The sequence below is a fragment of the Papio anubis genome, chromosome 3, assembly GCF_008728515.1.
Source record: "Papio anubis isolate 15944 chromosome 3, Panubis1.0, whole genome shotgun sequence".
In the NCBI taxonomy this organism is placed as follows: Eukaryota; Metazoa; Chordata; class Mammalia; order Primates; family Cercopithecidae; genus Papio; species Papio anubis.
In genome coordinates, this window is record NC_044978.1 from 142852148 (window position 1) to 142864867 (window position 12720).

General features: G+C 35.3%; 1 pseudogene; it reads right to left on the minus strand.

Annotated features, from left to right (window-relative positions):
* Window positions 1–1872: 1872 nt before the first annotated feature.
* LOC101020680 lies at window positions 1873–3955 on the minus strand (annotated as a pseudogene).
* Between the last annotated feature and the right edge of the window lie 8765 nt (window positions 3956–12720).

Consider the following 12720-nt stretch of genomic DNA (forward strand, 5'->3'; position numbering starts at 1 on the left):
TATTTTACAATCTTGCTTTTAAAATGTATAATATGGAAACAAAATAACATAAAAATTAGAGGATGTGATGAACATTTTGTAGGGATTTTGGACGTGGATCTGGTAGTTAAAACTGAAGAGATTTTGACTGACTTCTTTAATCAGAAAGTGAATGAATACAAGTCCTGTAGAATATAAGTCGCCCTTACAAATAAAGGAAATCTTGACATTTGCAACAATATGGATAAGGACATAAGGTTAAGTGAAATAAGCCAGGAACAGAAAGACAAATTTTACATGATCTCACTTGTGTTGAATCTGAAAAAGTCAGACTCACCGAAGCAGGGTTGAACAGTGGTAATCAAGAGCTGAGGGGAAAACAGGATTTGAGAGACTTTGGTTAAAGGACACAAAATTTCAGTTAGAAGAAATAAAGAGATCCATTGTATACAATTGCAAATACAGTTGGTAACAATGTTTTGTAGACTTGAATATTAACAGAGTAGATTTTAAGTATTCTCACCACAAATTAATGATGTCTGTGAGATAATGCATGTGTTGCATAGCTTGATTTAATCATTCCATAATACATATTTCAAAACATCATTGTGCACCATAAATATATACAATATTTATTTGTCAATTAAAAAATAATTGACTAAAAATATAAAAATTTATATTCAGTTATATACTGCCTCAGAAGATTCTGTGTAATTCTTTTGTCTTTTCTTTTTTTTTTTGACAGGCTCTCTGTTGCCCAGGCTGAAGTGTAGTGGCATGATCTCAACCCGCTGCAACTTCCGCTTCTTTGGCTTAAGGGATTCTTCAGTCTCAGCATCCTGAGTAGTTGGCAGTATAGGTGTGAGCCACCACGCCCGGATAATTTTTTCTTTCTCTTTTTCTTTTTTGTAGAAATGGTTTTTTTTGTTTGTTTGTTTGTTTTTGTTTTTTTGCCATGTTGCCCAGGCTGGTCTGGAACTCCTGAGCTCAGAATGACCCACCTGCCTCGGTCTCTCAAAGTGCTGGGATTATAGGCATAAGTCACCATGCCCAGCAGTGTAATTCTTTTACTGTATGTTGGTCTGTCTCAATTTATTTTATTTTTTCTCAAAGGGATGATTTCTATTGTATATGTGGGTTTTTCCCTACTTAAACACTTTGAATGGTAAGTGGTCTGTCTACAAAATGAAGGAAATCTATCTTTAGTGCATAACTCACCCCGCCTGCTTCCCTATTGCTCTAGCCCAAGTCTCTATTTTCATGTTGGTTACTCTTTGCTGTGATAACTAATGTATAGAGTCTATTACATCTAGGGGTCATCTATCTACTGTAGTGCCATTGTACTAAGGTTTAATTATTTCTTGCTCTTCTCTTTAGTTCATTCTTTTAAAACACTTTCAGCATTGATTTTGGTTATTTATTTACACATTTCTCAAAAATTTGTGGCATGCCAAATATTTTAGGTACTGTTTATTTGATGAGTAAAAATCTCTGCCCTCATGGAGCTTATATTCTGATAAGAAGAAACGGATTAAAGAAAGTAAGGTATTTTATATGTTTGATGATTGTAAGAGTAATTGGAGAAAAAATAAACTGGTTAAATGAAAAGGGACTGCAGAGATGGCATTTTATTTTATATTATACAGTCAGAGAAGACCTCTCTGGAAATAAAAACTTTTGAGCAGAAATGGGAAAAAAGTAGTTTGATGTGAATTTAAAAGGAAGCTTATCAGGTCTTATTATGTATCTCTATTTTAATCTAGAAATACATTAAGAAGCAATTCTGTAATTTTTTTTTTTTACAGATATCATTAACTCAAATTATCTCTAATTTTATTTCATATTTAAAAGACACAATTTCGGTTACAGCATTTATATTTACTTTTGGTCGTATATATTTTCAAATTCTCCAGGAGAATATTTTACTATAATTTGAACTGTCAAACCTGAATAGATTAACCCATTTATGCATGAGGTTGCAATTTTTTAACTTTGTTCATGAAATTCATATTTGTTACCTAGAAAAGTTCAAGACACAAGAATTTGAAAAGGAAAATTTTTTATTATGTTGTATTGTTGAGTTACGTGACATTCAAAACATAGAACACTAGGCAAAATCACTGCTACATTGTACATAATGTTTAAAATCATGCTTCTTGTCTCAGGGGGTGGTGAAACCTGCTGTCCAGTGTGATATTCAACAGAACGCTTCACATGCAAGGCAACATCACATTTTTCACATTGAAAAGTGCTGTTCTTATGACACTCAGCACACCACATTTGCATTCCCCGCTTGAATATCCCATGATTTATGCCGTCATAACATGAGTCAGTGTTATGGCCTCAGAGAAGGTCTTCCTTTTCCTCCAGGTTCCAGACGATGACCACAGGTCTTCAAATAATGGCATACCACACATTGATGAAACTCCGGAAAATCCACTGGCTTCTCATCAAATGCTTTATGCAATTGCCAAGCATTTTGTAAGACCAATTCGAAACAGAACAAAAGAGGGCTCGATAACATTTATTTCCACATATTGATGCCCAATACTTATTAATGTTTTCATCTGCTCTGTGTATGGCTCCCGTGAACTGGTCATATACGCTTTGGTCATGTCTGGCTGCTGACCTTGGATCTTCTTTTTCAGTTTCTGGTAATAACAACTGACAAGACACAGGGGATCGATACCAGCACTAGATGAGGCAATAGTGACAACACTGTTATCATTCCGCCTGCAGACAGTACTGCCTTTGCCATCAGTTCGATGATCGAATGTGCCTCTATCTTTTTTTCGTTAGAGCTGCATCTGATTCCAGTGGAGCCTTGTCAATGCAATACTTTCTCACTGTACCTGTTGCCTGATGTCCCATTGAACTGAGTTTATCAAGAAGTGCAATACTGGTGAAAAAGTTATCGAATACAAAATGGTATTGTCGAGGGTGTGTCTCTGTAAGTGCCTCACCAAACTGAAGGACAAGTGATGCACCAACACCATATTCTTCACGTTTAGTATCAGGGTTTTTACCCTGATACAGCTGAAACCAGCAATGTAGCCCACACATTTGGTACCACAGCAAATCTTATAGCCAGACCGAACGGGCTTTCCCCATATAAATTGTTTGCATCCCTGATGACCAAAATAAGGAACCTTGGATTCATCAAAGCTGAAATGTGTTTCATTTGGAACAAATTTCATACATCTCTCATTGAGTTTGCTTGTGAGAGGTCACAATTTGGAAAACTGGTCCATTGGATCCAAATTTGCATTGTCGGCAACATGCAAATTAGAAAATGTAGTTTCAAAACGGTCACGTCTCATGGCAGTACATTATGCCAGTACATTATGGCAATACATTATGCGCATCTGTTCTTTGTTCCCCAAACACACACCTTGAGCAACTGAGACGTAACCACTCACAAAAAATAATTTCCAGAAAAGATTTGAATTCGGAGGTAGTCAAACCAAGATGTACACCCTTACTGCGAGCACATAAGTTGTAGTACTTGACAATGAATTTAACAACCTCATTATCATGAAAAAGTTCAAGAATTTCTGTGGGAGTTCTCATTTCAGTGAAAAAATCGTTTGGTGGTTCTGTAACTCTACCTCTTACGGGTTGTGCAGTTAGGCCAGATTTTATCCATTTGCAAACAATTTTGGTCACTTTCCGCCTCTTTGATGGTGGAGGCTACCGCGCAGTAGACATAGATGAGAATTCATCAGGAGAATCATGTCTAGATGTGTATGAGGGATCATCTTAGTCAGGTTCAGCATCAGAGCCATCTTGAATAAGATATGCAGTTGCATGCAACAAAGAACCTGGCAGATTATTTCTTGTTCCACCTTCTTCATCTCCTGAGTCCTCATCAGAAACAGGTGCTGTAGCATTTTCACGTGATTGTGTCACTATAGCACTTGCTGTCATCTGTCTCTAAAAGGTCAATTGTTTCATGTAAACTTAGAGTTTAAGGCATCTTGGGACGAAACTGAAAAAAAGGTATTATTAGTCCTAGTGGTAGTGGTTTTGCCTAGTGTTCCAAAAATGGAACACGAAAAATGTCAAACCCATGACTAATGCAACAGTATTAATTTCCATATTTTCTTTTTAGAGCACAATAGTAAAACTAGTAGAGAAGTATTAAAAAATTACTAGTATAGGTTGTAGTTCAGTTAAGTTATATGTACCTGTCTTTTTTGTTTGTTTGTGGGTTTTTGTTTTGTTTTTTTGAAAGGGAGTCTTGCTCAGTCACCCATGAAGTTCAGTGGTACTATCTCCACTCACTGAAACCTCTGTCTCCAGGAATCAAGTGATTCTCCTGCCTTGGCCTCCCAAGTAGCTGGATTTCAGGCGCCTGCTACCATGGCCGTGTAATTTTTGTATTTTTGTATTATTATTATTTTTTTTTTTTAGTAGAGAAGGGGTATTGCCATGTTGGCCAGGCTGGTCTTGAACTTTTGGCTTCAGGTGACCCGCCCACCTCGGCCTCCCAAAATGTTGGGATTACAGGTGTGAGCCACTGCACGCGGCCTGTACCTGTCCTTGGATACTTCCTCAAAAATGTTTCTGAAAACTCACATCGCTTTTTTACAAGCTCCCAGCACACCAGCGTCTGCAGCAGTGACTATCTCTGTGCACCATGTGGTAACATGTACCCTTGGGAGACAGAGATGAGTGAAAAATCAGACCTAGGTGATGACCTTGAGGAGTAGGAATAGGATATAAATAACTCCCAAATGTTAAACATTCCAATAATGGAACACTAGGCATTAGCTTAGTGGCTAGTAGACTAAATAATACTTTCAACTCCACAATAATATATTTGTTTAATTTAAAGACATTCTTTTTTTCACTACTTTGTGACTATTATTATGTCTTCCTTTGTTTTTTATATATATATGTGTGTGTGTATATATATACACACACTTGTTTAGCAAGTATATAATTAAAAATATAGTGTCTTAAGTTGGGTTTTTTTGCTGTTGTTTTTGTTTTTTTGAGACGGAGTCTCGCTCTGTCGCCCAGGCTGGAGTTCTGTGGTGCGATCTCGGCTCACTGCAATTTCTGCCTGTTGGGTTCATGCCATTCTCCTGCCTGGGCCTCCTGAGTAGCTGGGACTACAGGTGCCCGCCACCATGCCCGGCTAATTTTTTTTTTTTTTTTTTAAGTAGAGAAGGGGTTTCACCGTGTTAGCCAGGTTGGTCAGGATCTCCTGACCTCGTGATCCGCCCGCCTCGGCCTCCTAAAGTCCTAGGATTACAGGCCTGAGCCACCGCGCCCGGCCACGTATTCTTAATTCATTGTTTTACCTAAGCTGAATGAATTAAAATCTCAATTTTTTTACTTTCATGCCTTTCAAATACTTCATGTTAGTTTCTCTTACATTCTTTCCAATGCTTAAGACTACACGTCATGAAAGAATCAATGATTTTAAAAAATGTAAATTCTTAATCAATTAGGAACAACTATTTCAAATTTTATAGAGAAATTAAATTATTGGCTTTTAAAATGTTTTGCTTATGTATAGCTATAGTCTAAAGAATAAAGTTACATATATGAAGAGTATTATTTATTTCATCAATATGTATTGATGTAATCTTCAAATGATTTTCAGCCTGTTTGCTTGCTAAATATTTTAGCTTTTTAAATACTTATGACTGCATATTCAAAGAAACGGTTAGAGGATTTTTTAAATTTTTTAGTTTATTGATGTATATTTGACAGTCAAAAATCATATATATTTAAAGTGTATAATTTTATCATTTAAGATATAAATATGTAGTGAAATAATCATCACAAGCTAGTTAAATATTATTTCCATGACTTCAGATAGTTAACTGTTTTTACTTTTTTATTATTGTTTTTATGAGAACGTTTAAGATCTATCCTCTTAGGAAATTCCAACTATGAAATACAATATTATTTTTATATATATATAATTTTTATTTTTATTTATTTATTTTTTTTGAGATGGAGTCTTGCTCTGTTGCCCAGACTTGAGTGCAGTAATGCGAACTCAGTTCACTGCAAGCTCTACCTCCCAGGTTCAGCCATTCTCCTGCCTCAGCCTCCCGCGTAGCTGGGACTACAGGCGCCCACCACCACGCCTGGCTAATTTTTTTTTTTTTTAAGTAGAGATGGGGTTTCATCATGTTAGCCAGGATGGTCTCATCTCCTGACCTCATGATCCACGTGCCTCGGCCTCCCAAAGTGCTGGGATTACAGACGGGAGCCACCGTGCCTGGCCTGAAATACAGTATTATTAACCACAGTAACCATGCCGTACGTTAGATCTTAAGAATTTATTTATCCTGCATAATCAAAAATTTGAGCCATTTCTCCAGTCTTTCCCCTTCCTCTCGCTCCCAGCCTCTGGAAAACTATGAGTTTGTCTTCTTTTAGATTCCACATATAAGTGAGATCATGAAGTATTTGTCATTCTGTGCCTTGTTTATTTCGTTTAACATAATGTACTCAAAATGCCCTCCAGTTTCATCCACGTTGTTGCAAATAATAGGATTTTCTTCATTTTAAGGCTGAGAAATATTCCAATAGGTATATATATGTATATATACATATATATGTTAATATCATTTTATCCACCCATCGATGTATACTGGGTTGTTTTCAAATCTTCACTATTGTGAATAATGCTTCAATAAACCTGGAGGTGCATGTTCAATATGCTGATTTCATTTCCTTGGAAAATATACCAAGCAGTAGGTTCGCTTGATCATATGGTAGTTTTATTTTTATTATTATATTTATTATATTATATATTATATTTATTATATTTTGAAGTTCCAGGATACAAGTGCAGGATGTGCAGGTTTGTTACATAGGTAAATGTGTGTACCATGGTGGTTTGCTGCACCTATCAACCCATTGCATAGGTATTAAGCCCCACGTGCATTAGCTATTTATCCCAATGTTTTTGCTTCCCCTGCCCCCTGACAGGCCCCAGAGTGTGTTGTTCCCCTCCCTGTGTCCATGTGATCTCATTGTTTCGCTCCCACTTATAAGTGAGAAGATGTGGTGTTTGGTTTTCTGTTCCTGTGTTTGTTTGCTGAGGATAATGGCTTTCAGCTCCATCCATGTTCCTGCAAAATACATGACCTCATTCTTTTTTATGGCTGCATAGTATTCCATGGTACATATATACTACATTTTCATTATCCAGTCTATCACTGATGGACATTTGGGTTGGTTCCATGTCTTTGCTATTGTGAATAGTACTGCAATAAACATACATGTACATGTATCTTTATAATAGAATGATTTATATTTCCTTGGGTATATACCCAGTAATGGGATTGCTTGGTCAAATTGTATTTCTGGTTCTAGGTCTTTGAAGAATCATCATGCTGCCTTCCACAATGGTTGAACTAATTTACATTGCCCCCCACATGTAAAAGTTACCCTATTTCTCCACAGCCTCACCAGCACCTGTTGTTTCTTGACTTTTTAATAATCGCCATTCTGACTAGCATGAGACAACATTCCCTTGTGGTTTTGATTTGCATTTCTCTAATGATCAGAGTTGTTGAGCTTGTTTTCATATGTTTGTTGGCAGTATAAATATCTTCTTTTGAGAAGTATCTGTTCATGTCCTTTGCCCACTTTTTAATGGAGTTGTTTGTTTTTGTCTTGTAAAATTTGTTTAAATTCCTTGTGGATTCTGGATATTAGACCTTTGTCAGATGGGTAGATTGCAAAAATTTTCTTCCATTCTGTAGGTTGTCTGCTCACTTAAATGACAGTTTATTTTGCTGTGTAGAAGCTCTTTAGTTTAATTCAATCCCATTTGTCAATTTTTGCTTTTGTTGCAATTGCTTTAGATGGTTTCATCACAAAATCTTTGTCCATGCCTATGTCCTGAATGGTATTCCCTAGATTTTCTTCTAGGGTTCTCATGGTTGTGGGTTTACATTTAAGTGCTTAATCCATCTTGAGTTAATTTTTGTATAAGGTTTAAGGAAGGGGTCCAATTTCAACTTTCTGCATGTGGCTAGCCAGTTTTCCCAGCACCAGTTATTAAATAGGGAATCCTTTCCCCATTGCTTGTTTTTGCCAGATTTCTTGAAGACATATGAAGGCAGCATTATCTTGATAACAAACTCTGTCAGAGATACAACAACAACAAAAGAACTTCAGGCCACTATCCCTGATGAACATTGATGCAAAAATCCTCAATAAAATACTGAAAAACTTAATCTAGCAGCACATCTAAAAGCTTATCCAACATGATCAAGTCAGCTTCATCCCTGGGATGCCAGTCTGGTTCAACATATGCAAATCAATAAATGTAATTCATCACTTAAACAGAACTAAATAATAAAACACACACACACACACACACACACACACACATGATTTTCTCAATAGATGCAGAAAAGGCCTTCAATAAAATTCAACATCCCTTCATGTTAAAAAGTCTCAATAAGCTAGATATTCCTGGAACATGCCTCAAAATAATAAGAGCTATATATGACAAACCCACAGCCAATGGCAGCAACTGGAAGCATTCCCCTTGAAAATTGGCACAAGACAAGGGTGCCCTCACTCACCATTCCTATTCAACAGAATATTGGAGGTTCTGGCCAGGGCAATTAGGCAGGAGAAAGAAATAAAGCATATTCAAATAGGAAGGGAGGAAGTCAAACTGTCTCTGTTTGCAGACAACATGATCCTGTATCTATAAAACCCATTGACTCAGCCCAAAAGCTTCTTAAGCTGATAAGCAACTTCAGCCAAGTCTCAGAATATAAAATCAGTGTGCAAAAATCACAAGCCTTCCTATACACCAAAAATAGACAAGCAGGGAGCCATATAATGAATGAATTCCCACTCACAATTGCTATAAAGGAAATAAAATATCTAGGAAAACAGCTAACAAGGGAAATAAAGGTCCTCTTCAAGGTATTTCTAGTTTTAATATTTTTGAGAAACCTCCATACTGTCTTCTATAATGGCTGTACTAATTTACATTCTTACCAAGAGTGTACAAGGCTTCCCTTTCTCCACATCCTCACCAACTTTCTTTTCATGCATCTATCTGATAGCCATTATAACAAGTTTGAGGTATTATCACATTATGGTTTTGCTTTGTATTTTTCTGATGATTAGTGGTGATGAGCACTTTTTCATATACCCGTTGGTCATTTATGTGCCTTCTTTTGAGAAATGTCAGTTTAGGTCTTTTGCCCATTTTGTAAATAGAGATTTTTTTTTTTTTTTTTTTTTTTTTTTTTTGCTATTGAGTTGTATACATTCCCCATATATTTTCTACATTACCTCTTCATTCAATATATGGCTTGCAAATGTTTTCTCCAATTCCATAGGTTGCCTTTTTACTTTGTCGATTGTTTCCTTTGCTGTGCAAGAGCTTTTTAGTTTGATGAAATCTCATTTTTCTATTTTTTTTTCTGTTGCCTGTGCTTTTGGTGTCAAACAAACAAAAAAATATTGTCTAGACCAATGTCAAGAAGGTATTTCCCTTCCTCTAAGTTTTCTTCCAGTAGCCTCACAATCTCAATCTCAGATATTACATTTAATTCTTCAATTAATTTTGAGTAGATTTTGTATATGATGTGAAAAAAGAGGAAACAATTCCATTCTTCAGCATCTGGATATACAGTTTTTCCAATATCATTTGCTGAAGAGAGTGTATTTCTCCATTTTGTGTTCTTGACACCCTTGTTGAAGATTACTTGACCTGAGATACATGGATTTGTTTCTGGGCTATTTTGTTGCATTGGTGTATATGCTGTTTTTATGCCAATGCCATATTGTTGGGATTACTGTAGTTTTGTAACATATTTTGAAATCAGGAAGTGTGATGCTTCCAGCTTTATTCTTTTGCTTAGGATTTATTTAGCTATTCAGACTCTTTTTTGGCTCTTTATGAATTATAGATTTTTCCCATTTCAATAAAGAATGCCACTGGGATTTTGATAAGAATTACATTGACTTTGTAGATCATTTGGGGTACTATGGATATAAAAAGTAACAAATTTGAAAGCAAGAAGTAAAATTATTTCTGTTTGCAGACAATATTATATACATAATAAACCCTAAATACTTGCAAGGAACTGTCAGACTAATAAACTAAGTTAGTAAAATTCCAGGATACAAAATTTGTGTACAAAAATCAATCACATTTCTTTTTTGTTGTTGTTTTTTTGAGATGGAGTCTTGCTCTATCACCCAGGCTGGAGTGGCATGATCCCAGCTCATTCAAGCTCCATCTTCCAGGTTCACACCATTCTCCTGCCTCAGCCTCCCAAGTAGCTGGGACTACAGGCACCCACCACCACACCCAGCTAATTTTTTTGTTTTTATTTTTTTTTAGTAAAGACGGGGTTTCACCATGTTAGCCAGGATGGTCTCGATCTCCTGACCTCATGATCTGCCTGCCTCGGCCTCCCAAAGTGCTGGGATCACAGGCGTGAGCCACTGTGCCCGGCCTAAATCAATCACATTTCTGTAGAAAAACAATTAACTATCCAAAAACAAAATTAAGAAAGCAATCCCATTCATGACAGTAACAAAAATAATAAAACACTTGACCAAAGAGATGAAAGCATTAAACACTGAATATTATAAAACATTAATAAAAGAAATTAAAGAAAATATAGATAAATGGAAAAACATCCTGTGTTCATAGACTGAAAAACTTAATATTGTTAAAATATCCATACTATGGGGCTTGATTAGTTTAAATGGAACAGAAAATATTTGAGCTGTAGAATTAAAGTCACTCAATGTAGAAAATTAAATTGTAGAGCTTTGCAAAACAACATTGATAAAAATAAATCATTTCAACATTCATATGTCCTTGCTATATCTGAATGTTAATAAATATAGGCTATATTTCATGGTGATGTGATTTGTACACATCTATATTTATATACTATTTATTAATTGCTTCAATTAGAATGGACAATTATTTTTGCTATAGTAGAAGTATGTAGTTTTCTAAGAATTGTATTATAGCTCTGTAAAAACAATTTCTGGTTTTGTACCCTGCTACGATTCCTAAGCTATAAATAACAGATTTGGGGTAAATTTAATTACTTTTATCTAAAGATCTTATTTGTTTTTAAAAATATAATAATTATTATTGCTCAAAGAAGTAATGTGTGTGTGTTTGTGTGTATTCGTGTGTGTAGGCTATAATTTGCTATTTAGAACATTGTATACTCAGTTTTTCCACTGCCACAAAGCATTCCAAACACAATGTCTTTTTTAAAAAATCATCTATTTGGCTCATGATTCTGTACTGACAATTTGTGCAAAGTTCACCCGGGCTCAACAGATAATACCTTGGGGGTGAGTCAACTGGGGATCACTGTTATATCGGGCCCTCAAATGGGATAGTGGTGACAGCCAGGGTTCCAAGAGCAAAAGAGTAAGCTTGCAAGGCTTCTTGAAGCCTGTCTTAGAAATGTCGTAAAATTGCTTCTAAGAAATTCTATTTGTCAAAGGAAGTCTTAAGATAACCAAATTAAAGGGCAAATAGATTTCACCTCTTGATGAGTGAGCAGCAATGAATTATGACTGTTTTTATAATCTAATATAAACATTAATCTGAATTTTTAGATAGGCTATCAAATACACACAAGCAAATGAAGTAGTAACTCTATCAACTAAGAAAATAATTTACTTCCAGATATTTAATTTGTATACTAAAAGAAAGTAGTCAAAATTTGTTAGACATCACCACCATCTTAAACATAATAAGCAAATAATTTTGATCTGATATTGTGAAGAAGGCTTTACATGTCATCTATTCACTTTTCTAAAAAATATGATAAATATGTAGGAACATGCCTTTTGCAACATTCAGTGTGAAAAACATAATACAATGTATTTGTCACCATTATTAAAAAGAATAATGTATTGGTTGAATTCACTTAGCTAGCTTCAAATAATTTTAGAGTAATGTGTGAACTAAATGCTTGTGGAAGAGGAATAGCTAGATAGATTGGTGAAAGTAGGCAACTTTGTCTAGTGCCAGTTCTTAGGAGGGATGCTTTCAACTTTTTCCCACTTAGTATTATGTTGACTGCGAGATTTTTATGTATAACTTACACTTTTTTGAGGTATGTTTCTTCTATGCATAGTATGTTTAGGGTTTCTATCATGAAGGGATGCTGAATTTTATCAATGCTTCTTCTGCATCTCTTGAGATACTCATATGGTTTTTGTTTTTAATTCTGTTTATGTGGTGAATCAACATTTATTGTTTTGTGTTTGTTGAGACATCCATGTATCACTGGACTACACTCCACTTGATCATGTTGTATTATCCTTTTGATAAGCTGTTGGATTTTGTTCACCAATATTTTGTTGCAAACATATGAATCTATGTTCATCAGTATATGGGCCTGAAGTTTTCTTTTTGTTGTTGTCTCTTTTTCTGGTTTTGGTGTTAAGGTAATGCTGGCCTAATAAACTAAGTTTGGAAGTATTTCTCTTTCTTCACTTTTTTTTTAAGGAGTTTGAGTATAACTGGCGTTGGATCTTTTTCAAATGTTTGGTGTAGTTGTGCAGTAAAGCTTTCAGGTCAGGTCCTGGAATTTTTATTGATGGGAGACTGTTTATAAAGGTTTTGATCTCATTATTAATTATGAGTTTATTGAGATATTATATTACTTTATGGTTCAACCTTGGAAGGTTGTATGTGTTTAGATACTTATGTATTTCTTCTAGGTTTTCCAATTTCTTGTCTGTAGGGGT